Source organism: Somniosus microcephalus, unplaced genomic scaffold, assembly GCF_052327205.1.
Source record: "Somniosus microcephalus isolate GS21.2 unplaced genomic scaffold, FLI_Smic_1.0 unresolved_chr8, whole genome shotgun sequence".
NCBI classification, from domain to species: Eukaryota; Metazoa; Chordata; class Chondrichthyes; order Squaliformes; family Somniosidae; genus Somniosus; species Somniosus microcephalus.
In genome coordinates, this window is record NW_028225186.1 from 44,906,188 (window position 1) to 44,931,316 (window position 25,129).

General features: G+C 46.6%; 5 non-coding genes across 5 annotated transcripts; all 5 read left to right on the plus strand.

Moving 5' to 3' along the window:
* Positions 1-15,116: 15,116 nt before the first annotated feature.
* Positions 15,117-15,187, plus strand: trnag-gcc (transfer RNA glycine (anticodon GCC)). Its single transcript has one exon. It is a non-coding gene; the product is annotated as a tRNA-Gly (tRNA).
* Positions 15,188-17,331: 2,144 nt separating this feature from the next.
* trnag-gcc (transfer RNA glycine (anticodon GCC)) lies at positions 17,332-17,402 on the plus strand. Its single transcript has one exon. It is a non-coding gene; the product is annotated as a tRNA-Gly (tRNA).
* A 4,276-nt stretch (positions 17,403-21,678) lies between these two features.
* Positions 21,679-21,749, plus strand: trnag-gcc (transfer RNA glycine (anticodon GCC)). Its single transcript has one exon. It is a non-coding gene; the product is annotated as a tRNA-Gly (tRNA).
* Positions 21,750-22,703: 954 nt separating this feature from the next.
* Positions 22,704-22,775, plus strand: trnae-uuc (transfer RNA glutamic acid (anticodon UUC)). Its single transcript has one exon. It is a non-coding gene; the product is annotated as a tRNA-Glu (tRNA).
* Positions 22,776-24,835: 2,060 nt separating this feature from the next.
* On the plus strand, positions 24,836-24,907 carry trnae-uuc (transfer RNA glutamic acid (anticodon UUC)). Its single transcript has one exon. It is a non-coding gene; the product is annotated as a tRNA-Glu (tRNA).
* Positions 24,908-25,129: the final 222 nt, after the last annotated feature.

Here is a 25,129-nt window from a genome sequence, read left to right on the forward strand (position 1 = left end):
CGGGTTATACAGTTCCTATTGAGATAAAGCTTGGTCAGGTTGTGTAATCCACAGAAAGACTGGCTGGTGAGGCTTAGAATTTTGTTCCCTCCCACGTCCAATGTGTCCTGATTATTGAGATTTGCAAACACCTTTCTAAAAGCAATTGAGATCCTGTTGTTTCTGAGATTCAGATTCCTGAGACTCCCAATGTCACTGAAGGAGTCTTCATAGATGTCAGTTTTGAGGTTTTGGTCGAGTCGGAGCTCCTGCAAGTTGGTGAGTTTAGAAAAGGAGCATTGTTGATGACAGCAATGTTGTTAATGTTCAGCTTTAGGGACCGGAGATGGGAAGCATAAGAGATGGAGTGAGTATAAATGGTGACAATCCTGTTGTAGTGAAAGGTTAGGAGCGACAGCTTGGGAAACACCGCGAAGGCCTTCCCGTTCTTGTAAGAGGAAAGTAACTTGTTGTGTTTGTTGTGCTCGATAATGAAAGAAACAACTTGCTTTCTTTTCGATGCAAATTCAAAAGCTGGCCACAGATGTGAGGAGATTTTGTGATAAATCCCAGCTGGTGATGGGTGGGCACTGGGATAGGGAATGGGCACTGCGGATTGAGATTTGATTGCTCTGCAAGACCAGGCAGTTCATAATCCTGTGACCCAGACAGTGGCACAGGTTGGACAGCTGACTCTGACTGTGCAGCCTTAACCCAGAGTATTGAACATTCTGTAGACCCAGGTTTGCAGATTTGAGAAACTCGGTGATATTTAAGGGGTTGTTCTTGATTATTAAACACGAGATGTTCCTCAGGTCAACTTTAGAAAATTCCAAAGCATCGGAGAGTTTATTATTGGACAGATCCAAATTGAGAATGTTGCTGAGGAAGTCCCGTTGGCTGTCAAATGTTGTGAGAGAGTTGTTAGAGAGGGAGATGTTTTGGAGGGAGTGCGGGAGGGTGGTGCGATGTTGCAGGGAGGCGAGTTGATTGTTGCCCAGATCCAGGAGCGTCAGGTTACTGAACCCAGAGACAGCGCTCACCAGATGGGAGAAATTCTGGTGTTTATTGGAGTTTAAGACATGTGTTTGAAGAATGTCCAACGCAGCGAAGGCTTTGGGTTCAACTGTGACCAAGCGGTTGTGATGGAGCAGGAGGTGGTCTAACTTTCCAAGTTCTTGGAAGCCCGAAGATTTCAGACGAGAGATACTGTTGTTGGACAGGTTGAGGGTCAGTAGGCTGGTGAGATTACTGAACGCACTGCAGCAAACACTTCTCAATCCAATTGTAATCTAGCCGCAGGGTAAGCAGCTTGGGCAGGCTGCGGAAGCTGCCCGCTTGCAGTTGGGTGAGCCAGTTGTGGGAGATTTTCAAGTGCACGGTGCTGGCTGGGAGGTCAGACACGGAACTAGAGACCTGTGTCAGGAAGCGGTGGATGCACCGAAAGGTACCATTGTGATTGGCATCCTGCATGCAGTTATTGAAACTGTACCCGGGGACTGTGGGCACCAACACATTGCAGGAGAGAGCACAGAGAAGCATCGGCCAATCAACACTCAGTCTCAACATCACAGCCTCCTTTTCCGTCCGTGGGTTCAGATGTTTTGCAGGACCTCGCTCAATAAAAATTCCGTGGTTGTGAGATGTTTGTTCTCTGTCGCTGCCAGAACAGCCTGTAAAGTCAGAGATTGTTTACATTGCCATTTTAGTAGAAACTAAGCAAATCAGTTAACCTGCTGCCACGGATACTCTGTTCTCCACTACTCTGAAAAGTATCTGTGATATGCGGAAGGCTCCTTTCTGTCCAGATATTACCAGCTCCCTGAAAACACCTTCCTCCTCTGAACACCTCACACTCTCGCAAACCTCGCCCATTCCATCACCACCTGCGGCTCTGCCAGGCCACGGCTACTTTCTCATTAAGATTTGCTTCCTCTTTGTATTGAAGTGCCAAAGGCCCCAGACCCTGATGACTGTGTTCTCGAATACTGAGGGAAGACAGAGAGGAGATAACAGAAGCTTTGAGGACAATGCTCCAAACATCCTGTGCACAGTTCTGGTCCCCATATTAGAAAAAATATATAGAGGCACTGGAGAAGCTGCACAAAAGGTTTGTACCGGAACTGAGAGGTTTCAACTATCAGGAAATATTAAACAGGCTGGGGCTCTTTAGAAAAGAGATTGAGAGGTGACGTGATAGAGGCCTTTAAAATTATGAAGGGGTTCGATAGGGTAGACAGAGAGAGGATATTTTTAGTTGTGGGGGGAGACCAAAACTGGGGGCCATACATATGAGATAGTCACTAATTAATCCAATAGGGAATTCAGGAGAAAGTTCTTTACCCAGAGAGTGGTGAGAATGTGGAAGATGCTACCACAAGGAGTGATTGAGGCGAATGTCTTTTAAGGGGAAGCTAGATAAGGACCTGAGGGAGAAAGGAATAGAAGGATGTGGTGATAGTGTGAGATGAAGTAGGGTGGGAGGAGGCTCGTGTGGAGCATAAACGCTGGCGTGGAGCAGTCGAGCCGAATGGCCTATGTCTGTGCTGTAAAATTCTATCTAAGCCTTGGATATGGAAGTTGTGCAACATGCCTGCAGTTGCCAATATAACAACTCCCTTCAATCAGAGTGAAAGGGATAAATCAGATAACTACAGACCACTCAGCCCAACATTGGTGGTGGGGGAGCTCCCAGAGAAAGAAAAAAGAAAGTCTTGCATTTCTACAGCGCCTTTCATGACCTGAGGATGGCCAAACGCTTTAGCGCCAATGAAGTGCAGTCACTGTTGTAATGTAGGAAATGTGGTACCCAATTTGCGCACAGCAAGCTCCCACAAACAGCAGTGTGATAATAACCAGATAATGGGCCAGAAATTCCAGGCCAGAAGCGTGAGTACGGTCGGGTTACTCACGCATCTGGCCGTTGGAAATGCCGGCGTTCAGCAGGAACAGCGCATGCGGGGAACGCCGGCATTTCCAGACCCGAGGTCTATTCACAGCGCGTGCGACTGCACAGGCAGCGCTTGCGCAGTGAACTTTGTAGATTTCACTGATGGATTCAGTGAGGGTAAGTCCCTAGAACTTGCACTTGAAAAAAGCAAGTGTAAAGTTGTTCATTGGCTGGGGAAGGAGATATATTTTATGGAGGAGCTTATGAAATGCAATATTTAGGTTTGGGAAAGGAAGGGAAGTTATTTTAAGAAATTTTAACTAAGTTTTAAACTTTAATTTTTTTTTTTTAAACGGGTTTTCAGAACGGTAGGTAGAAGGAGCAATTGTGGCTGTGTGAATGGAATGTGAGAATGAGTTATGTATGTATGTCCACATATATTCCTTTACGTATATGTATGTATGTTTTATATTCCTTTACTAATGTGTATGAATGTATATTTTTAATTATGATTTTCCAATAAGTTACTTTCTCTGAAAGTCATAATTAAATAATACATTCATACACATAAGTAAAGGAATATATACATAACACGCAAAGGAATATATACAGACATACATACTTTCAGAAGCTCCACGATAAGAAATATCTTCCTCCGCAGCCTCTGGAGCAGCTGTACCCATGCTTTTTTCATGTGTAAGTTGTAATGACTGGACCTCACTGAAAGCATTAATGAAAGCGGCGAATTATACTGCGCACGCGCTGCCTGTGCAGTCGCACGCGTTCTGCCTCTGAACCCCTTCGTTCAGAGGACAGGAAATGCCGGTTTTCCCCACATGCACTGTGCATGCTGAAAACCGGCATTTCATCCGGCCAGATGCGTAAGTACCCCGACCGTACTAGCGCATTTGGAAGGGAATTACTGGGCCAACATTTTACATGTCAATAAAATAAAAAAATTAACAATTGCACAACTTGCCCCCTTGCATCTGCGACTGAGGGTCCAAGGAGGTGCATTGCGCAAGAGGTCATCATCGTACGTATCCTCACACTGTTCCCTTTGGGGAACTGTATGAAGTGGTGGAAGGATTTATGGCCGTGATTAACGCTCATTCCGTGACCGTAACCATCTTTGAACCAGCCATTAGGGTGGTTAGTCCTATGGCGGGCGGGTTTTACGGGCTCCCACAACCCATCTGAGGGGGCACCAACACCCACGGACGCAAGCATCCCGCTGGATGTCCACCCAGAATTTAAAGTTGGAGCTCCGACTCCACTTGCTGGGAATGTCTGGAGTGGGGTTCAAAACCCTACTCCTTCTGGCCCAGTGGCGGGGATGCTTACTGCTACGCAAAAGGCCCACTCCGCACAAAAGGTGACACCCATACGTTTCCTGCGCCTTTTCCCTCCCCGTGACTGGAGCCCTATGCTGCCATTTCACGTTGCTAATTGGATTGGGCCTTTGTCGTAGCGGTAGGATCCCCGCCGCTGGGCCAGATCAGGGTAGGGTTTCGAACCCCGCTCCAGACAGTCCCAGCAAGTGGAGTCGGAGCTCCGGCTCTAAATTCTGGGTTGACATCCAGTGGGATATTTGCGTCCGTGAGTGTGGGTGGCCCCCCTCCTTGTATAGCTTGTGGGAGCCCGTAAAACCCTCCCGCCATAGGACTAACCGCCCTAATGGCTGGTTCAAAGATGGTTACGGTCACGGAATGAGCGTTAATCATGGCCATAAATCCTTCCACCGCTTCATACAGTTCCCCAAAGGGAACAGTGTGAAGACACGTATGACGACGACATTGCTAAATAAATAAATGGAATTAAAAAAATTCTTTTAGGGCTTTTAAAAGTCTTTAAATTGCTTTAATTCTCTTTAAAACTACTTCAGATTACTCAAAATAATGTAAACATTTTAAAAAGTTTATAAAATTTACCAAAATCTTCAAAAAACTTCCAAAAACCTATTTAAACTGCTGCTTTGCATGTAAAAATCCTTAGCAGCTTGACAGAAACATTGGGGGCGTGTCCAGTGAAACTGAGACCTCAAGGGGCGTGTCTCACTTACACTGCACGCTCCTGGCTTCGCGCTGGCTGCACTCCTGGGCGGCGTGACGTCATACGCTGCCCGGGAATGTGCTTTCTATTTCTGCAAGTGCAGGCGTCCCAGAAGCTGATCGGCACGAGCGCGGGGTAAGTGCAAATACGGGGCTTGCACGCGCTGCAAGCCCCGTTCTGGAATTTCTGGGCCATTCTGTTTTAGTTATGTTGATTAAGGGATAAGTATTGGCCAAGGGCCCAGGGGAGAACTCTCCTGCTCTTCTTCGAAATAGTGCCATAGGAACTTTTACGCCCACCTGAGAGGACAGACGTGGCATCGGTTTAACATCTCATCTGAAAGACTGTGCCTCCGAAAGTGCAGCACTCTCTGTGTACTGCACTGGATTGTCAGACTGGATTTTTGTGCTCAAGTCACTGGAGTGGGGAGAGCGAGAGTGACTCAGGGCAAGGGGGCTTCCCACTGAGCCACGGCTGACACATAGGGTCTGATGAAAGGGAGGAACTGTAAGAAATCAGTATTTGTAGGGAAATGGTGTTAGGGAAATTGACGGGATTGAAGGCCGATAAATCCCGAGGGGCTGATAATCTACATCCTAGGGTACTTAAGGAAATGGTCCTACCAAATACAGATGCATTGCTGATCAACTTCCAACATTCGATGGAATCTGGAACAGTACCCATTGATTGGAGGGTAGCTAATGTTACCCCACTATTCAAAACAGGTAGTGGAGAGAAAACGGGGAATTACAGACCGGTAAGCCTGACATCGGTTGTGGGGAAAATGCTAGAGGCCATTATAAAAGATGTAATAGCAGAGCACTTGGAAAACAGTGACAGGGTCGGACAAAGTCAACTTGGATTTACAAAAGGTAAATCCTGCTTGACTAATCTACTGGAATTTTTTGAGGATGTAACTGGTAAAATAGATAATGGAGAACCAGTGGATGTGGTGTATTTCGACTTTCAAAAGGCTTTTGATAAGGTCCCGCATAAGAGATTAGCATGTAAAGTTAAGGCACATGGGATTGGGAGCAAGGTATTGACTTGGATAGAGAACTGGTTGGCAGACAGAAAGCAAAGAGTTGGAATAAATGGGTCTTTTTCCGAGCGGCAGGCAGTGACTAGTGGGGCACCGCAGGGATCGGTCCTTGGACCCCAGCTATTCACAATATATAATAATGATCTAGGAAAGTGAACTAGATGTAATATCTCCAAGTTTGCAGATGACACAAAGCTGGGTGGGCGTGTGTGCTCTGAGGAGGATGCTGAGAAACTCCAGTATGATTTGGACAGGTTGGGTGATTGGGCAAAAGCATGGCAGATGCAATATAACGTGGATAAATGCGAGGTTATCCACTTTGGTGTCAAAAACAGGAAGGCAGATTATTATCTGAATAGCAATAGATTGGGAGAAGGGGAAGTGCAATGAGACCTGGGTGTCCTTGTACAGCAGTCGCTGAAGGTGAGCATGCAGGTGCATCAAGCAGTTAAGAAGGCAAATGGCATGTTGGCCTTCGTAGCGAGAGGGTTTGAGTACATGAACAAGGATGTCTTGCTGCAGTTGTACAGGGCCTTGGTGAGACCACATCGTGAGTATTGTGTGCAGTTTTGGTCGTCTTATCTGAGGAAGGATGATCTTGTCTTGGAAGGAGTTCAGCGAAGATTCACCAGTCTGATACCTGGGATGGCAGGAATGACGTATGTGGAGAGATTGGGTCGATTGGGCTTATAGTCGCTGGAGTTTAGAAGAATGAGAGGGGATCTCATTGAAACTTATAAAATTCTGACAGGACTGGACATACCAGATGCAGGAAGGATGTTCTCGATGGTCCGGGAGTCCAGAACCAGGGGCGACAGTCTAAGGATAAGGGGTAAGCCATTTTGGACAGAAATGAGGAGGAATTTGTTCATCCAGAGAGTGGTGAACCTGTGGAATTCTCTACCACAGAAGGCAGTAGAGGCCAGTTCATTAAATATTTTCAATAAGGAGTTGGATATATTTCTTAAGGCTAAAGGGATCAAGGGATTTGGGGAGAATGCAGGGACCGGGTACTGAACTTGAATGATCAGCCATGATCACATTGAATGGCGGAGCAGGCTCGAGGGGCCGAATGGACGACTCCTGCTCCTATCTTCTAAGTTTCTATGTTTCTATGACCTTATATGGGATAACATTAATACTCAACTAGAAACCGTTCTAGAAACCAGGAAGCTGGTTAAAAGACAGAAGCAGAGTGTGGTAGTTATTGGGTGTTTTTTGATTGGACGATGTAAAGAGTGGGCCACCCTGCATCACTGCTGCGAACGTTGCCCTTCTTGCTATTTCAACAATCTGGACTTGGGTACAGGAGGCAGACGTATCGAAATATGATGGTCACACGAAAAACAGGGAGCCTGGGTAGCTGTGAAGGAACCGTCAGAGAATATTTAGAGAAGGATATGGAGAGGAAATGTACACCAAATGGTGTGTTAAAAGCTGCCAAGGAGTCCCCAAAAATAGATATTTACAGATCAGAGGAGACCATTCGGCCCACTGTGTTTATTCTGGGTCTTTGCCACAGCAATACTAAACTAAACGCACTGACTCACTATCTCCCCATAGACCTGTATCAATCGCAAACTAATCCCACTGCCCCGCTCTCTCCCCAAAGCCCTGTAACAATCCCAAACTAATCCCACTGTCCCGCTCTCACACCGTAGCCCTGTATCAATCCAAAACTAACCCCATTTTCCCGCTCTCACCCCATCGCCCTGAATCAATCTCAAATTAATCCCACTGACCCGCTCTCACCCCATAGCCCTGTATCAATCCAAAACTAACCCCATTGTCCCGCGCTCACCCCATAGCCCTGCATCAATCACAAACTAATCCCACTGACCCGCTATCTCCCCATAGCTCTGTATCAATCCCCAAACTAATCCCACTGCCCCGCTCACACCCCATAGACCTGTATCAATCACAAACTAATCCCACTGCCCCGCTCTCACCCCATAGCCCTGAATCAATCCCAAACTAATCACACTGCCCCGCTCACACCCCATAGACCTGTATCAATCCCAAATAAATCCCAGTGCCCCACTCTCTCCCCATAGCCCTGTGCCGGCACTTTGAAAGAGCTCTGCAATTAATTTCGTTCACCTGCCCTTTCCCAATAGCCCCGTAATATTTTTCCTTCAAGTAATTATTCAACTGCCTTTTTAAAGTTACTATTGAATCTGCTTCCACCGCCCTTTCAGGCAGCACATTCCAGATCACAACAACTTGCTGCTTAAAAAAAATGTTTCCTCATGTCACCTCTGGTTCTTTTGCCAATCACCATAAATCTGTGTTCTCTGGTTACCGAACCTTCTGCCAGTGGAAACACTTTCTTCTTATTTACGCTATCAAAACTATTCATGATTTTGAACATCTCTATCAAATCTCCTCTTAACCCTCTCTGCTCTAAGGAGAACAATCCTAGCTTCTCCAGTCTCTCCACATAATTGAATTCCCTCATCCCTGGTACCATTCTGGTAAATCTCCTCTGCACCCTCTCTAAGACCTTGACATTCTGTGTTGACGTTAATAACATAGCCCTGATTTGACACGTTACTGTGAAAGGTCATTGATCATTAAGAGATCGTAAATCTCACCTGCTTGCTGCTGGGGTTTGCCGATGTTGAGCTGAGACTGTAAGTGCAATGGTTTTGAAATGACTATCAGAGGGGATGTGGTTTAGACGTCACATGAATGAAATGGCAGTTTCATCTTAAAAAGGAGAAGTGTAAGTGAAGGCAGTCCACGAGGAGGCTGGATTGGCTCGTGTGTGTCATGGGCTGTGGTAACCCACTGTCGAAACTGCCTACTGTGGGCAGCAGCAGCTGTAACAGCTGGGAGCCACTTTCTTTATCTTTATAACTTCCCTTCTCCACCTCTCCCCTCCTGCTGAAACCCATCACAACTGGTCCTCTGCTCAGCCATTGCCCACAGCCAGCAGGGCGAGTGGACAAGAAGCCAGGCTCATTCACCCTCTCACTAACACAGGGCCACTGACACCAATTGTAACCGCTGCCCAGGCTCAGGTCAGCTCCCTCAGCACAGGCCGGGAATGGAGCCTGGAGCTTTCCAAATGCAATGAAGTAAGAAACAAATACTGGCCAGGAAAGTCTCAGCGAGTTCGACAAATCTGTGTGTTTGTTTGATTGAAACCAAAGCAGCATCGAACCCGAGGATACTTCACGCAGGTGGAGAAATTCAGTTCACTTTTACGACACAATTCAAAGCAGCAGAAGCAATGAACACGTTGAAACCGGCAAATACGAACACATATATCACAAAGCAACAATAGAATAAGGAGCATATGGCATAGAAAAGGAAGAAATGAAAGTACAAGGACTTGGGGTTTTATGCACTGGCACTGTGTTTCTTTCTGCACCGGGCACAATCAGAACATCAGCCCCTGAAACATGGTTCAATAGGTACAGGAGGAGGCCGTTCAGCCCCTCGAGCCTGTCAAACAGGAACAGGAGGAGACCATTCAGCCCCTCGAGCCTGTCAAGCCAGAGGCCATGAAGCCCCTCGAGCCTGTCAAACAGGAACAGGAGGAGACCATTCAGCCCCTCGAACCTGTCGAAGAGGAACAGGAGGAGGCCATTCAGCCCGTCGAGCATGTTACACAGGAACACGTGGAGGCCATTCATTCACTTGACCAAGTTACAGCTAATTTATTATTAATGTTTCAATGTGATGTGTTTGCTCTGAAATAAATTGTTGGAAGTTTTCACCTGCATTGACCAGGAATCGAACCTAGGTCTCCTGCATGGCAGGCGAAAATACTACTCCTGAACCACCAATGCTCACAATGACAGCAAGCTCCTTTTTCCGGTAGCTACAATTTATTTTTGACTTTTGTTAACGAAGCGAGGACAGTGCGGTAAAATAAAAAGCGAAATGCAGCAGATGCTGGATCTGAAATTGTTGATTAAATGTTGGAAACACTCCACAGGTCAGGGAACATCTGTGGACAGAAAAACACAGGGTTAACCTTTCAGGTCCATGAGCTCTCGGTAGAACTAAGATTTTGCAGCTTTGTAGGCCCCGTGTGAGTTTCCTTCCAAACTTTTTCAACTTTTAAACTGCTCAAAAATTACAAAATTAAGAAACTAACCTGCCCCCGGAAAAAAAATGGCCCGTACGGGGATCGAACCCACGAGCTTGGCGTTATTGGTACCACATTCTAACCAACTGAGCTAACCGGCCCATCGATAGAACGCATCTATAGTACCGTCCCTGTTTCTGGTCTTTGCCAGCTAAATCGCTGCCTTTGAAGGTGGTAAAAGAAAGATTTGCATTTCTACAGGCCTTTCACGACCTCAGGACATCCTAAAGTGCTTTACAGCCAATGAATACTTTTTGAACTGTTTTGCATCTGTGACAGGTAGATTGGTCAGGAGGAGGTCAAGTCGGTTTTCCCCTCGTGTTGGTTCCCTCACCACCTGCCGCAGGCCCAGACTGGCAGCCATGTCCTGCAAAACTCGACCAGCTCAGTCATTATTGCTGCATTGAGGCCCGCCACCCAGAGTACATTCTGTGCCCTTGCTGCATTCAGCGCTTCTTCCAAGTGGTGTTCAACATGGAGGAGTACTGATTCATCAGCTGAGGGAGGGTGTTAGGTGGTAATCAGCAGCAGGTTTCCTTGCCCATGATTGCCCTGATATCCTGAGACTTCATGGGGTTCGGAGTCAATGTTGAGGACTCCCAGGACCTCTTCCTCCCGACTGTAAACACTGTGCCGCCTGGTGGATCTGTCCTGCTGTTGCGACTGTATACCCACCTCCTGTTCCTCTGTAACAGGCTTGAAGGGCTGAATGGAATCCTCCTATTCCTATTGAACATGTTTGAGGGGCTGAATGGCCTCCTCCTGTTCCTGTGTAACAGACTCAAGGGGCTGAATGGCCTCCTCCTGTTCCTGTACATTAGGCTCGAGGGGCTGAATGGACTCCTCCTGTATCTGTGTAACAGTCTCCAGGGGCTGAATGGCCTCCTCCTGTTCTTGTGTAACAGGCTTGAGGGGCTGAATGGCCTCCTCCTTTTCCTGCATAACAGACTTAACAGACTGAATAGCCTCTGCCTTTTCCTGCATAACAGGCTCGAGGGGTTGAATGGCCTCCTCCTGTTCCTGTATGATAGGCTCGATGGGCTGAATGGCGTCTTCCTGTTTATGTGTAACAGACTCGAGGAGCTGATTGGCCTCCTCCTGTTCCTTTATAACAGACTCGAAGGGCTGAATGGCCTCCTCATGTTCCTGTATAACAGGCTAAAGGGGCTGAATGGCCTCCTCCTGTTCCTGTGTAAAAGGGTCATGGCACTGAACGGCCTCCTCCTGCTCCTGTGTAAAACAGTCATGGGACTGAATGGCCTCCTCCTGCTCCTGTGTAAAACGGACATGGGAATGAATGGCCTACTCCTGCTCCTGTGTAACAGACTCGGGGGTTGAGAGTACTCAGAGGGAAAGTGTCAGGGCCGCAGTTTCCCTTCTCTGAATGAACGATTTACTGCAAAATGTACCGTTAGTGGAGGAAACACCGAACGCTGACCCAAAATCCGACTTTGGTGGGACTCGAACCCACAACCTTTGAATGCCTTAATTTGTCATGTACAACTAGTAAATCCAATGCGCTATTAATTGCGCCACAGAGCCAATTTCAGAAAGCTGCATTACAAAAGCAAAATAGTGTTGATGCTGGAAATCTGAAATATGAACAGATGAAATGCTGGAAACACTCTGCAGGTCAGGCAGCATTCCATGCCTGTTTAAAAGGGATCAACTTTCAGTCCCGGATTATTCTGTGTCTGTTTAAAAGGGATCTACTGTCAGTCCCGGATCATTCTGTGTCTGTTTAAAAGGGATGTGCTGTCAGTCCCGGATCATTCTGTGTCTGTTTAAAAGGGATGTGCTGTCAGTCCCGGATCATTCTGTGTCTGTTTAAAAGGGATGTGCTGTCAGTCCCGGACCATTCTGTGTCTGTTTAAAAGGTACATGCTGTCAGTCCCGGACCATTCTGTGTCTGTTTAAAAGGGATGTGCTGTCAGTCCTGGATCATTCTGTGTCTGTTTAAAAGGGATATGCTGTCAGTCCCGGATCATTCTGTGTCTGTTTAAAAGGGACATGCTTTAAGTCCCGGATCATTCTGTGTCTGTTTAAAAGGGATGTGCTGTCAGTCCCGGATCATTCTGTGTCTGCTTAAAAGGGATGTGCTGTCAGTCCCGGATCATTCTGTTTCTATTTAAAAGGGATGTGCTGTCATTCCCGGATCATTCTGTGCCTGAATAAAACGGGTGTTACATAATATTATAGAGTCTGCCCCACAGAAACAGTCCATTTGAACGAACTGGTCTCCACACGAGGCTCCTCCTTCTCTATTTCTCCTAACCCCCCCCAAAAAAACTAGAATCAGTAATGACAACCATGAAACTATCGGATTGTCGTAAAAACACATCTGGTTCACTAATGTCTTTCAGGGAAAGAAATCTGCCGTCCTTACCTGGTCTGGCCTTTATGTGACTCCAGTCCCACAGCAATGTGCTTGACTCTTAACTGCCCTCTGAAATGGCCTAGCAAGCCACTCAGTTGCAACATACCGCTACGAAACAAAATAATAAAAATGAAACTGTACGGACCACCTGGCCTGATCCATATCAGCCTCCTCCTGAGGTCCCCACCATCACAGAAGCCAGCCTTCAGCCAATTCGATTCACTCCACGTGATATCAAGAAAAGGCTGAGCACACTGGACACAGCAATGGCTCTGGGCCCTGACAACACCCCGGCTATTATTCTGAAGACTTGTGCTCCAGCCAAGCTGTTCTAGTACAGCTAAAACACTGGCATCTATCCAACAATGCGGAAGACTGCCCAGGTATGTCCTGTCCACAAAAAGCAGGACAATTCCAATCCAGCCAATTACCATCCCATCAGTCGACTCTCTACTCTCAATCATCAGCAAAGTGATGGAAGGTGTCATCCACAGTGCTGTAAAGTGGCACTTACTGACCAATAACCGGCTCATTGATGCCCAGCTTGGGTTCTGCCAAGAGCACTCGGCACCCGACTTCATTAAAACCTTGGTCCAACATGAACAAAGGAGCTGACCATCAACATCCTGGGGGTTACCATTGACCATAAATACTGTGACAACAAGAGAAGGTCAGAGGCTAGGCATTCTGCGTCGGGTGTCTCACCTCCTGTCTCCCCAAAGACTTTCTACCATCTACAAGGCACAAGTAAGGAGTGTGATGGAATACTCTCCACTTGCCTGGATGAGTGCAACTCCAACAACATTTAAGAAGTTCGACACCATCCAGGACAAAGCAGCCCGCTTGATTGACATCCAATCCACCACCTTAAACATTCACTCCCTCCACATCTGGTGTACCTTGGCTGCAGTGCGTACCATCTACACGATGTACTGCAGCAACTCACCAAGGCTTCTTGGGCAGCACCTTCCAAACCCGCGACCTCTTCCACCTGGAAGTCAAGTGCAGCAGGCGCATGGGAACACCCCCCCCCGGACAAGTTCCTCTGCAAGTCACACACCATCCTGACTTAGAAGTATATTGCCGAAACTTCATCGTCGCTGGGTCAAAATCCTGGAACTCCCTCCCTAACAGCACTGTGGGAGTACCATCACCACACGGACTGCAGCAGTTCAAGAAGGTGGCTCACCACCACCTTCTCAAGGAGCAATTAGGGATCGGCATTTAATGCTGGCCTTGCCAGGGCACCCACATCCCACAAACGAATTTTAAAAAATGCTATCAGCATATCCTTCTATTCCTTTCTCCCTTCCTCTTAAATGCATCTTTAGTATGCGCCTCAACTACTGCATTCTCAGCGCTCTTTGGGCAAAGAAGTTAATCCTGAATTCCCTGATGAATTTATCGGTGAAGTATTTGTGATCTGTCTTCTCTGAGCTAGTTCCTGACTCACTCACAGTAGGAAGCATTTTGTTACTGTTAACGTGTCGCTGGTCTAGTGGATAGGATTCGGCGCTTTCACCGCTGCGGCCTGGGTTCGATTCCCGGTCAGTGAAACCAGTGCGTTTTCTGGCTGTTTGAAATGCCAGCAATCAAAACACTCGCGCGAAGCAATGCTTGCACCTCATCAACCTTTCAATTTTCCACACCGCTGCTGTTGCCTCAACAGTCAGCAACGCATCATTCGGTACTGAGGTGCAGCATTCGCTTCCTTGCCTTCTATAAAACGCCTGCTGTTTCAAAGTCAGCAGGAAGTGACGTTGGGAACAAAACACTTTAAATGCCCACATTTATGTGTACCTCACAGTGTCAGAACAGTCACGGTTATTATCCGTCTTCCATGTATTATTTTGCCGACTGCATCTCCCTAACAAACTTAGCTGATCACAGCACGGCTATCAGGCAACTCATTGCCAGTGTGAAAAATGCCACATGAGCAACGTGTGCAAGACTCGAATGACAGAGTAACTGGGCCGTGATAACTTATCCTGATATTCATGAGGCCTTAACATTCGCTGCATAAGACAATTCTACCTCTGGTTACCATCCCTCCTGCCATTGGAAAGCGTTTGTCTTTATTTCCTCCATCAAAACCCATTGTAATTTTGCAAGCCTCTATTAAATTTCCTCTTAGCCTCCAGAGGAAAGCAATCCCAGCTTCTCCACACTATCCCTCGGGCCACACTGTAAGACGTCAAACGGGTTCTGTATGTCTGATAGACATATATTTCAGCTACAGGGGAGTCAAAGGTTATGGGGAACGGGCGGCAAAGTTGCGTTGTGTCGAAGATCTCATCAGCCACGAACTTATTAAATGGCGGGCTCGAGGGGCCGAATGGCCCAATCCTGCTCCTATTTATTCTTTTGGGGAAGGTTAGATTCTTAATTATGTAATTTTTGAGCAGCTAAACAACGTTGGAAGGAAACTCCCACGGGACGTAGAAAAGTGCAAAATCTTAGCTCTACCGAGAGCTCATGCACCTCAGAGGTTAACCCTGTGTTTCTCTGTCCACAGATCTTCCAGGACCTTCGAAGTGTTTCCAGCATTTAATCAACAATTCCAGATGCAGTATCTGCTGCATATTACTTTTTATGTTAACGCAGTGTCCCCGCTTGTATTAACAAAAGTCAAAAATAAATGGTAGCTACCAGAAAATAGAATCTATTAAGTGGGCGTGCATTGGTGGTTCAGGGGTAGAATTCTCGCCTGCCACGCGGGAGACCCGGGTTCGATTCCCGGCCAATGCAGGTTATTTTCTTAACAATTCATTTCATAGCAAACACATCACATGAGCATAAATAATTTATTAGCTGTACCTGTGCAAGTGGATCAAGGGTATGAATGTTCTGCTCCTGTTCCTGTGCAACAGCTTTGAGGGGCTGAATGGCATCCTGTTCCTGTGTAACAGGCTCGATTCTTACTCTGACAGACATTGCATTGCTCACTTCCTCGTTAGTCTCGTTGTGAGTATCCCCGCCTGTCACGCGGGAGACCGGGGTGAAATTCCCCGACGGGAAGGAATTTTAACATCCCCAATTTTAAACGTTTTGGCAGCACCTTAAAGCGCTCCTTGGAAAAGATCAACAGCGAAAGATTGAACCTGAAATAATTTTAAACGGTGAGGAACTGTATAGAAACCTCCTGCATCAATTCCTCGTTAGCATAGTGTTTTCCTTCTGTTTGTCTTTTGTGCGGGGCACTGCGGAACGAGAGAGGACAGGGAAATGCAGATAACAGCGGGAGAAAGCACGTCTGACCTTTCAAGTGGACAGCACTGGCACGATTGGCCAAATGGCCTCACACTGTACTGCACGCCTCCATTAATCATATGGATATCTGAGACATACTCACACAAAGTGAGCACACATCTGGGTTCGTGCATGTGTTTGAGTCTTTGTCTCAAGCAGTGCATTACTGTTTCCTTTGTATTGTCCTTGATATTTTGGTGCTGATTATTCAATATCCCGACGGCTTCTCTCTGACTGTGTATCTCTGAGAAAAGCACAGAAGCAAAGAGATTTCAGGTGGACGCCTACACGCACTTGATGCTGTGGTTTCCTGAACATGTCCTTTGTGATCTCGCCTAAAAAATGTCATCTTGTCCGAAAAGTTTGCCTGGCGTGAAAGTGACCTGAATTTCAAAGCAGCAAGGAGGAAGGACTGCCTTGTTCTGCTTGCTGGCAGAATGTTTTTCGCAGCTTCCCTGGTGGTCTAGTGGATAGGATTCGGCGCTTTCACCGCTGCGGCCCGGGTTCGATTCCCGGTCAGGGAACCAGTGCGTTTTCTGGCTGTTTGAAATGCCATCAATCAAAGCACCCGCGCGAAGCAATGCTTGCACCTCATCAACCTTTCAATTTTCCACACCGCAGCTGTTGCCTCAACAGTCAGCAACGCATCATTCGGTACCGAGGTGCAGCATTCGCTTCCTTGCTTTCTATAAAACGCCTGCTGTTTCAAAGTCAGCAGAAAATGACGTTGGGAAAAAAACACTTTAAATGCCCACATTTATGTGTACCTCACAGTGTCAGAACAGTCACGGTTATTATCCGTCTTCCATGTATTATTTTGCCGACTGCATCTCCCTAACAAACTTAGCTGATCACAGCACGGCTATCAATCAACTCATTGCCAGTGTGAAAAATGCCACATTAGCAACGTGTGCAAGACTCGAATGACAGAGTAACTGGGCCGTGATAACTTATCCTGATATTCATGAGGCCTTAACATTCGCTGCATAAGACAATTCTACCTCTGGTTACCATCCCTCCTGCCATTGGAAAGCGTTTGTCTTTATTTCCTCTATCAAAACCCATTGTAATTTTGCAAGCCTCTATTAAATTTCCTCTTAGCCTCCAGAGGAAAGCAATCCCAGCTTCTCCGCACTATCCCTCGGGCCACACTGTAAGACGTCAAACGGTTCTGTATGTCTGATAGACATATATTTCAGCTGCAGGGGAGTCAAAGGTTATGGGGAACGGGCGGCAAAGTTGCGTTGTGTCGAAGATCTCATCAGCCACGAACTTATTAAATGGCGTGCTCGAGGGGCCGAATGGCCCAATCCTGCTCCTATTTATTCTTTTGGGGAAGGTTAGTTTCTTAATTATGTAATTTTTGAGCAGCTAAACAACGTTGGAAGGAAACTCCCACGGGACGTAGAAAAGTGCAAAATCTTAACTCTACCGAGAGCTCATGCACCTGAGAGGTTAACCCTGTGTTTCTCTGTCCACAGATCTTCCAGGACCTTCGAAGTGTTTCCAGCATTTAATCAACAATTCCAGATGCAGTATCTGCTGCATATTGCTTTTTATGTTAACGCAGTGTCCCCGCTTGTATTAACAAAAGTCAAAAATAAATTGTAGCTACCAGAAAATAGAATCGATTAAGTCGGCGTGCATTGGTGGTTCAGGGGTAGAATTCTCGCCTGCCACGCGGGAGACCCGGGTTCGATTCCCGGCCAATGCAGGCTAATTTTTTTAACAATTCATTTCATTGCAAACACATCACATGAGCATAAATAATTTATTAGCTGTACCTGTGCAAGTGGATCAAGGGTATGAATGTTCTGCTCCTGTTCCTGTGCAACAGCTTTGAGGGGCTGAATGGCATCCTGTTCCTGTGTAACAGGCTCGATTCTTACTCTGACATACATTGCATTGCTCACTTCCTCGTTAGTCTCGTTGTGAGTATCCCCGCCTGTCACGCGGGAGACCGGGGTGAAATTCCCCGACGGGAAGGAATTTTAACATCCCCAATTTTAAACGTTTTGGCAGCACCTTAAAGCGCTGCTTGGAAAAGATCAACAGCGAAAGATTGAACCTGAAATAATTTTAAACGGTGAGGAACTGTATAGAAACCTCCTGCATCAATTCCTCGTTAGCATAGTGTTCTCCTTCTGTTTGTCTTTTGTGCGGGGCACTGCGGAACGAGAGAAGACAGGGAAATGCAGATAACAGCGGGAGAAAGCACGTCTGACCTTTCAAGTGGACAGCACTGGCACGGTTGGCCGAATGGCCTCACACTGTACTGCACGCCTCCATGAATCATATGGATATCTGAGACATACTCACACAAAGTGAGCACACATCTGGGTTCGTGCATGTGTTTGAGTCTTTGTCTCAAGCAGTGCATTACTGTTTCCTTTGTATTGTCCTTGATATTTTGGTGCTGATTATTCAATATCCCGACGGCTTCTCTCTGACTGTGTATCTCTGAGAAAAGCACAGAAGCAAAGAGATTTCAGGTGGACGCCTACACGCACTTGATGCTGTGGTTTCCTGAACATGTCCTTTGTGATCTCGCCTAAAAAATGTCATCTTGTACGAAAAGTTTGCCTGGCGTGAAAGTGACCTGAATTTCAAAGCAGCAAGGTGGAAGGGCTGCCTTGTTCTGCTTGCTGGCAGGACGTTTTTCGCAGCTTTTTGGTGGTCTAGTGGATAGGATTCGGCGCTTTCACCGCTGCGGCCCGGGTTCGATTCCCGGTCAGGGAACCAGTGCGTTTTCTGGCTGTTTGAAATGCCATCAATCAAAGCACCCGCGCGAAGCAATGCTTGCACCTCATCAACATTTCAATTTTCCACACCGCTACTGTTGCCTCAACAGTCAGCAACGCATCATTCGGTACCGAGGTGCAGCATTCGCTTCCTTGCTTTCCATAAAACGCCTGCTGTTTCAAAGTCAGCAGGAAATGACGTTGGGAACAAAACACTTTAAATGCCCACATTTATGTGTACCTCACAGTGTCAGAACAGTCACGGTTATTATCCGTCTTCCATGTATTATTTTGCCGACTGCATCTCCCTAACAAACTTAGCTGATCACAGCACGGCTGTCAGTCAACTCATTGCCATTGTGAAAAATGCCACATTAGCAACGTGTGCAAGACTCGAATGACAGAGTAACTGGGCCGTGATAACTTATCCTGATATTCATGAGGCCTTAACATTCGCTGCATAAGACAATTCTACCTCTGGTTACCATCCCTCCTGCCATTGGAAAGCGTTTGTCTTTATTTCCTCTATCAAAACCCATTGTAATTTTGCAAGCCTCTATTAAATTTCCTCTTAGCCTCCAGAGGAAAGCAATCCCAGCTTCTCCACACTATCCCTCGGGCCACACTGTAAGACGTCAAACGGGTTCTGTATGTCTGATAGATATATATTTCAGCTACAGGGGAGTCAAAGGTTATGGGGAACGGGCGGCAAAGTTGCGTTGTGTCGAAGATCTCATCAGCCACGAACTTATTAAATGGCGGGCTCGAGGGGCCGAATGGCCCAATCCTGCTCTTATTTATTCTTTTGGGGAAGGTTAGTTTCTCAATTATGTAATTTTTGAGCAGCTAAACAACGTTGGAAGGAAACTCCCACGGGACGCAGAAAAGTGCAAAATCTTAGCTCCACCGAGAGCTCATGCACCTGAGAGGTTAACCCTGTGTTTCTCTGTCCACAGATCTTCCAGGACCTTCGAAGTGTTTCCAGCATTTAATCAACAATTCCAGATGCAGTATCTGCTGCATATTGCTTTTTATGTTAACGCAGTGTCCCCGCTTGTATTAACAAAAGTCAAAAATAAATTGTAGCTACCAGAAAATAGAATCTATTAAGTCGGCGTGCATTGGTGGTTCAGGGGTAGAATTCTCGCCTGCCACGCGGGAGACCCGGGTTCGATTCTCGGCCAATGCAGGTTATTTTTTTAACAATTCATTTCATAGCAAACACATCACATGAGCATAAATAATTTATTAGATGTACCTGTGCAAGTGGATCAAGGGTATGAATGTTCTGCTCCTGTTCCTGTGCAACAGCTTTGGAGGGGCTGAATGGCATCCTGTTCCTGTGTAACAGGCTCGATTCTTACTCTGACAGACATTGCATTGCTCACTTCCTCGTTAGTCTCGTTGTGAGTATCCCCGCCTGTCACGCGGGAGACCGGGGTGAAATTCCCCGACGGGAAGGAAATTTAACATCCCCAATTTTAAACGTTTTGGCAGCACCTTAAAGCGCTCCTTGGAAAAGATCAACAGCGAAAGATTGAACCTAAAATAATTTAAAAGGTGAGGAACTGTATAGAAACCTCCTGCATCAATTCCTCGTTAGCATAGTGTTCTCCTTCTGTTTGTCTTTTGTGCGGGGCACTGCGAACGAGAGAGGACAGGGAAATGCAGATAACAGCGGGAGAAAGCACGTCTGATCTTTCAAGTGGGCAGCACTGGCACGATTGGCCGAATGGCCTCACACTGTACTGCACGCCTCCATGAATCATATGGATATCTGAGACATACTCACACAAAGTGAGCACACATCTGGGTTCGTGCATGTGTTTGAGTCTTTGTCTCAAGCAGTGCATTACTGTTTCCTTTGTATTGTCCTTGATATTTTGGTGCTGATTATTCAATATCCCGACGGCTTTTCTCTGACTGTGTATCTCTGAGAAAAGCACAGAAGCAAATAGATTTCAGGTGGACGCCTACACGCACTTGATGCTGTGGTTTCCTGAACATGTCGTTTGTGATCTCGCCTAAAAAATGTCATCTTGTACGAAAAGTTTGCCTGGCGTGAAAGTGACCTGAATTTCAAAGCAGCAAGTAGGAAGGACTGCCTTGTTCTGCTTGCTGGCAGGACGCTTCTCGCAGCTTCCCTGGTGGTCTAGTGGATAGGATTCGGCGCTTTCACCGCTGCGGCCCGGGTTCGATTCCTGGCCAGGGAACCAGTGCGTTTTTTGGCTGTTTGAAATGCCAGCAATCAAAGCACCCGCGCGAAGCAATGCTTGCACCTCATCAACCTTTCAATTTTCCACACCGCTGCTGTTGCCTCAACAGTCAGCAACGCATCATTCGGTACCGAGCTGCAGCATTCGCTTCCTTGCCTCACAGTGTCAGAACAGTCACGGTTATTATCCGTCTTCCATGTATTATTTTGCCGACTGCATCTCCCTCACAAACTTAGCTGATCACAGCACGGCTATCAGTCAACTCATTGCCAGTGTGAAAAATGCCACATTAGCAACGTGTGCAAGACTCGAATGACAGAGTAACTGGGCCGTGATAACTTATCCTGATATTCATGAGTCCTTAACATTCGCTGCATAAGACAATTCTACCTCTGGTTACCATCCCTCCTGCCATTGGAAAGCGTTTGTCTTTATTTCCTCTATCAAAACCCATTGTAATTTTGCAAGCCTCTATTAAATTTCCTCTTAGCCTCCAGAGGAAAGCAATCCCAGCTTCTCCACACTATCCCTCGGGCCACACTGTAAGACGTCAAACGGGTTCTGTATGTCTGATAGACATATATTTCAGCTACAGGGGAGACAAAGGTTATGGGGAACGGGCGGCAAAGTTGCGTTGTGTCGAAGATCTCATCAGCCACGAACTTTTTAAATGGCGGGCTCGAGGGGCCGAATGGCCCAATCCTGCTCCTATTTTTTCTTTTGGGGAAGGTTAGTTTCTTAATTATGTAATTTTTGAGCAGCTAAACAACGTTGGAAGGAAACTCCCACGGGACGTAGAAAAGTGCAAAATCTTAGCTCTACCGAGAGCTCATGCACCTGAGAGGTTAACCCTGTGTTTCTCTGTCCACAGATCTTCCAGGACCTTCGAAGTGTTTCCAGCATTTAATCAACAATTCCAGATGCAGTATCTGCTGCATATTGCTTTTTATGTTAACGCAGTGTCCCCGCTTGTATTAACAAAAGTCAAAAATAAATTGTAGCTACCAGAAAATAGAATCGATTAAGTCGGCGTGCATTGGTGGTTCAGGGGTAGAATTCTCGCCTGCCACGCGGGAGACCCGGGTTCGATTCCCGGCCAATGCAGGCTAATTTTTTTAACATTTCATTTCATAGCAAACACATCACATGAGCATAAATAATTTATTAGCTGTATCTGTGCAAGTGGATCAAGGGTATGAATGTTCAGCTCCTGTTCCTGTGCAACAGCTTTGAGGGGCTGAATGGCATCCTGTTCCTGTGTAACAGGCTCGATTCTTACTCTGACAGACATTGCATTGCTCACTTCCTCATTAGTCTCGTTGTGAGTATCCCCGCCTGTCACGCGGGAGACCGGGGTGAAATTCCCCGACGGGAAGGAATTTTAACATCCCCAATTTTAAACGTTTTGGCAGCACCTTAAAGCGCTCCTTGGAAAAGATCAACAGCGAAAGATTGAACCTAAAACAATTTTAAACGGTGAGGAACTGCATAAAAACCTCCTGCATCAATTCCTCGTTAGCATAGTGTTCTCCTTCTGTTTGTCTTTTGTGCGGGGCACTGCGGAACGAGAGAGGACAGGGAAATGCAGATAACAGCGGGAGAAAGCACGTCTGATCTTTCAAGTGAACAGCACTGGCACGATTGGCCGAATGGCCTCACACTGTACTGCACGCCTCCATGAATCATATGGATATCTGAGACATACTCACACAAAGTGAGCACACATCTGTGTTCGTGCATATGTTTGAGTCTTTGTCTCAAGCAGTGCATTACTGTTTCCTCTGTATTGTCCTTGATATTTTGGTGCTGATTATTCAATATCCCGACGGCTTTTCTCTGACTGTGTACCTCTGAGAAAAGCACAGAAGCAAATAGATTTCAGGTGGACGCCTACACGCACTTGATGCTGTGGTTTCCAGAACATGTCCTTTGTGATCTCGCCTAAAAAATGTCATCTTGTACGAAAAGTTTGCCTGGCGTGAAAGTGACCTGAATTTCAAAGCAGCAAGGAGGAAAGACTGCCTTGTTCTGCTTGCTGGCAGGCCGCTTCTCACAGCTTCCCTGGTGGTCTAGTGGATAGGATTCGGCGCTTTCACCGCCGCGGCCCGGGTTCGATTCCCGGTCAGGGAACCAGTGCGTTTTCTGGCTGTTTGAAATGCCAGCAATCAAAGCACCCGCGCGAAACAATGCTTGCACCTCATCAACCTTCCAATTTTCCACACCGCTGCTGTTGCCTCAACAGTCAGCAGCGCATCATTCGGTACCGAGGTGCAGCATTCGCTTCCTTGCCTCACAGTGTCAGAACAGTCACGGTTAATTTCCGTCTTCCATGTATTATTTTGCCGACTGCATCTCCCTAACAATCTTAGCTGATCACAGCACGGCTATCAGTCAACTCATTGCCAGTGTGAAAAATGCCACATTAGCAACGTGTGCAAGACTCGAATGACAGAGTAACTGGGCCGTGATAACTTATCCTGATATTCATGAGGCCTTAACATTCGCTGCATAAGACAATTCTACCTCTGGTTACCATCACTCCTGCCATTGGAAAGCGTTTGTCTTTATTTCCTCTATCAAAACCCATTGTAATTTTGCAAGCCTCTATTAAATTTCCTCTTAGCCTCCAGAGGAAAGCAATCCCAGCTTCTCCACACTATCCCTCGGGCCACACTGTAAGGCGTCAAACGGGTTCTGTATGTCTGATAGACATATATTTCAGCTACAGGGGAGTCAAAGGTTATGGGGAACGGGCGGCAAAGTTGCGTTGTGTCGAAGATCTCATCAGCCACGAACTTTTTAAATGGCGGGCTCGAGGGGCCGAATGGCACAATCCTGCTCCTATTTTTTCTTTTGGGGAAGGTTAGTTTCCTAATTATGTAATTTTTGAGCAGCTAAACAACGTTGGAAGGAAACTCCCACGGGACGTAGAAAAGTGCAAAATCTTAGCTCTACCGAGAGCTCATGCACCTGAGAGGTTATCCCTGTGTTTCTCTGTCCACAGACCTTCCAGGACCTTCGAAGTGTTTCCAGCATTTAATCAACAATTCCAGATGCAGTATCTGCTGCATATTGCTTTTTATGTTAACGCTGTGTCCCCGCTTGTATTAACAAAAGTCAAAAATAAATTGTAGCTACCAGAAAATAGAATCGATTAAGTCGGCGTGCATTGGTGGTTCAGGGGTAGAATTCTCGCCTGCCACGCGGGCGACCCGGGTTCGATTCCCGGCCAATGCAGGCTAATTTTTTTAACAATTCATTTCATAGCAAACACATCACATGAGCATAAATAATTTATTAGCTGTACCTGTGCAAGTGGATCAAGGGTATGAATGTTCTGCTCCTGTTCCTGTGCAACAGCTTTGAGGGGCTGAATGGCATCCTGTTCCTGTGTAACAGGCTCGATTCTTACTCTGACAGACATTGCATTGCTCACTTCCTCGTTAGTCTCGTTGTGAGTATCCCCGCCTGTCACGCGGGAGACCGGGGTGAAATTCCCCGACGGGAAGGAATTTTAACATCCCCAATTTTAAACGTTTTGGCAGCACCTTAAAGCGCTCCTTGGAAAAGATCAACAGCGAAAGATTGAACCTAAAACAATTTTAAACGGTGAGGAACTGCATAAAAACCTCCTGCATCAATTCCTCGTTAGCATAGTGTTCTCCTTCTGTTTGTCTTTTGTGCGGGGCACTGCGGAACGAGAGAGGACAGGGAAATGCAGATAACAGCGGAGAAAGCACGTCTGATCTTTCAAGTGAACAGCACTGGCACGATTGGCAGAATGGCCTCACACTGTACTGCACGCCTCCATGAATCATATGGATATCTGAGACATACTCACACAAAGTGAGCACACATCTGTGTTCGTGCATATGTTTGAGTCTTTGTCTCAAGCAGTGCATTACTGTTTCCTCTGTATTGTCCTTGATATTTTGGTGCTGATTATTCAATATCCCGACGGCTTTTCTCTGACTGTGTACCTCTGAGAAAAGCACAGAAGCAAATAGATTTCAGGTGGACGCCTACACGCACTTGATGCTGTGGTTTCCAGAACATGTCCTTTGTGATCTCGCCTAAAAAATGTCATCTTGTACGAAAAGTTTGCCTGGCGTGAAAGTGACCTGAATTTCAAAGCAGCAAGGAGGAAAGACTGCCTTGTTCTGCTTGCTGGCAGGCCGCTTCTCACAGCTTCCCTGGTGGTCTAGTGGATAGGATTCGGCGCTTTCACCGCCGCGGCCCGGGTTCGATTCCCGGTCAGGGAACCAGTGCGTTTTCTGGCTGTTTGAAATGCCAGCAATCAAAGCACCCGCGCGAAACAATGCTTGCACCTCATCAACCTTCCAATTTTCCACACCGCTGCTGTTGCCTCAACAGTCAGCAGCGCATCATTCGGTACCGAGGTGCAGCATTCGCTTCCTTGCCTCACAGTGTCAGAACAGTCACGGTTAATTTCCGTCTTCCATGTATTATTTTGCCGACTGCAT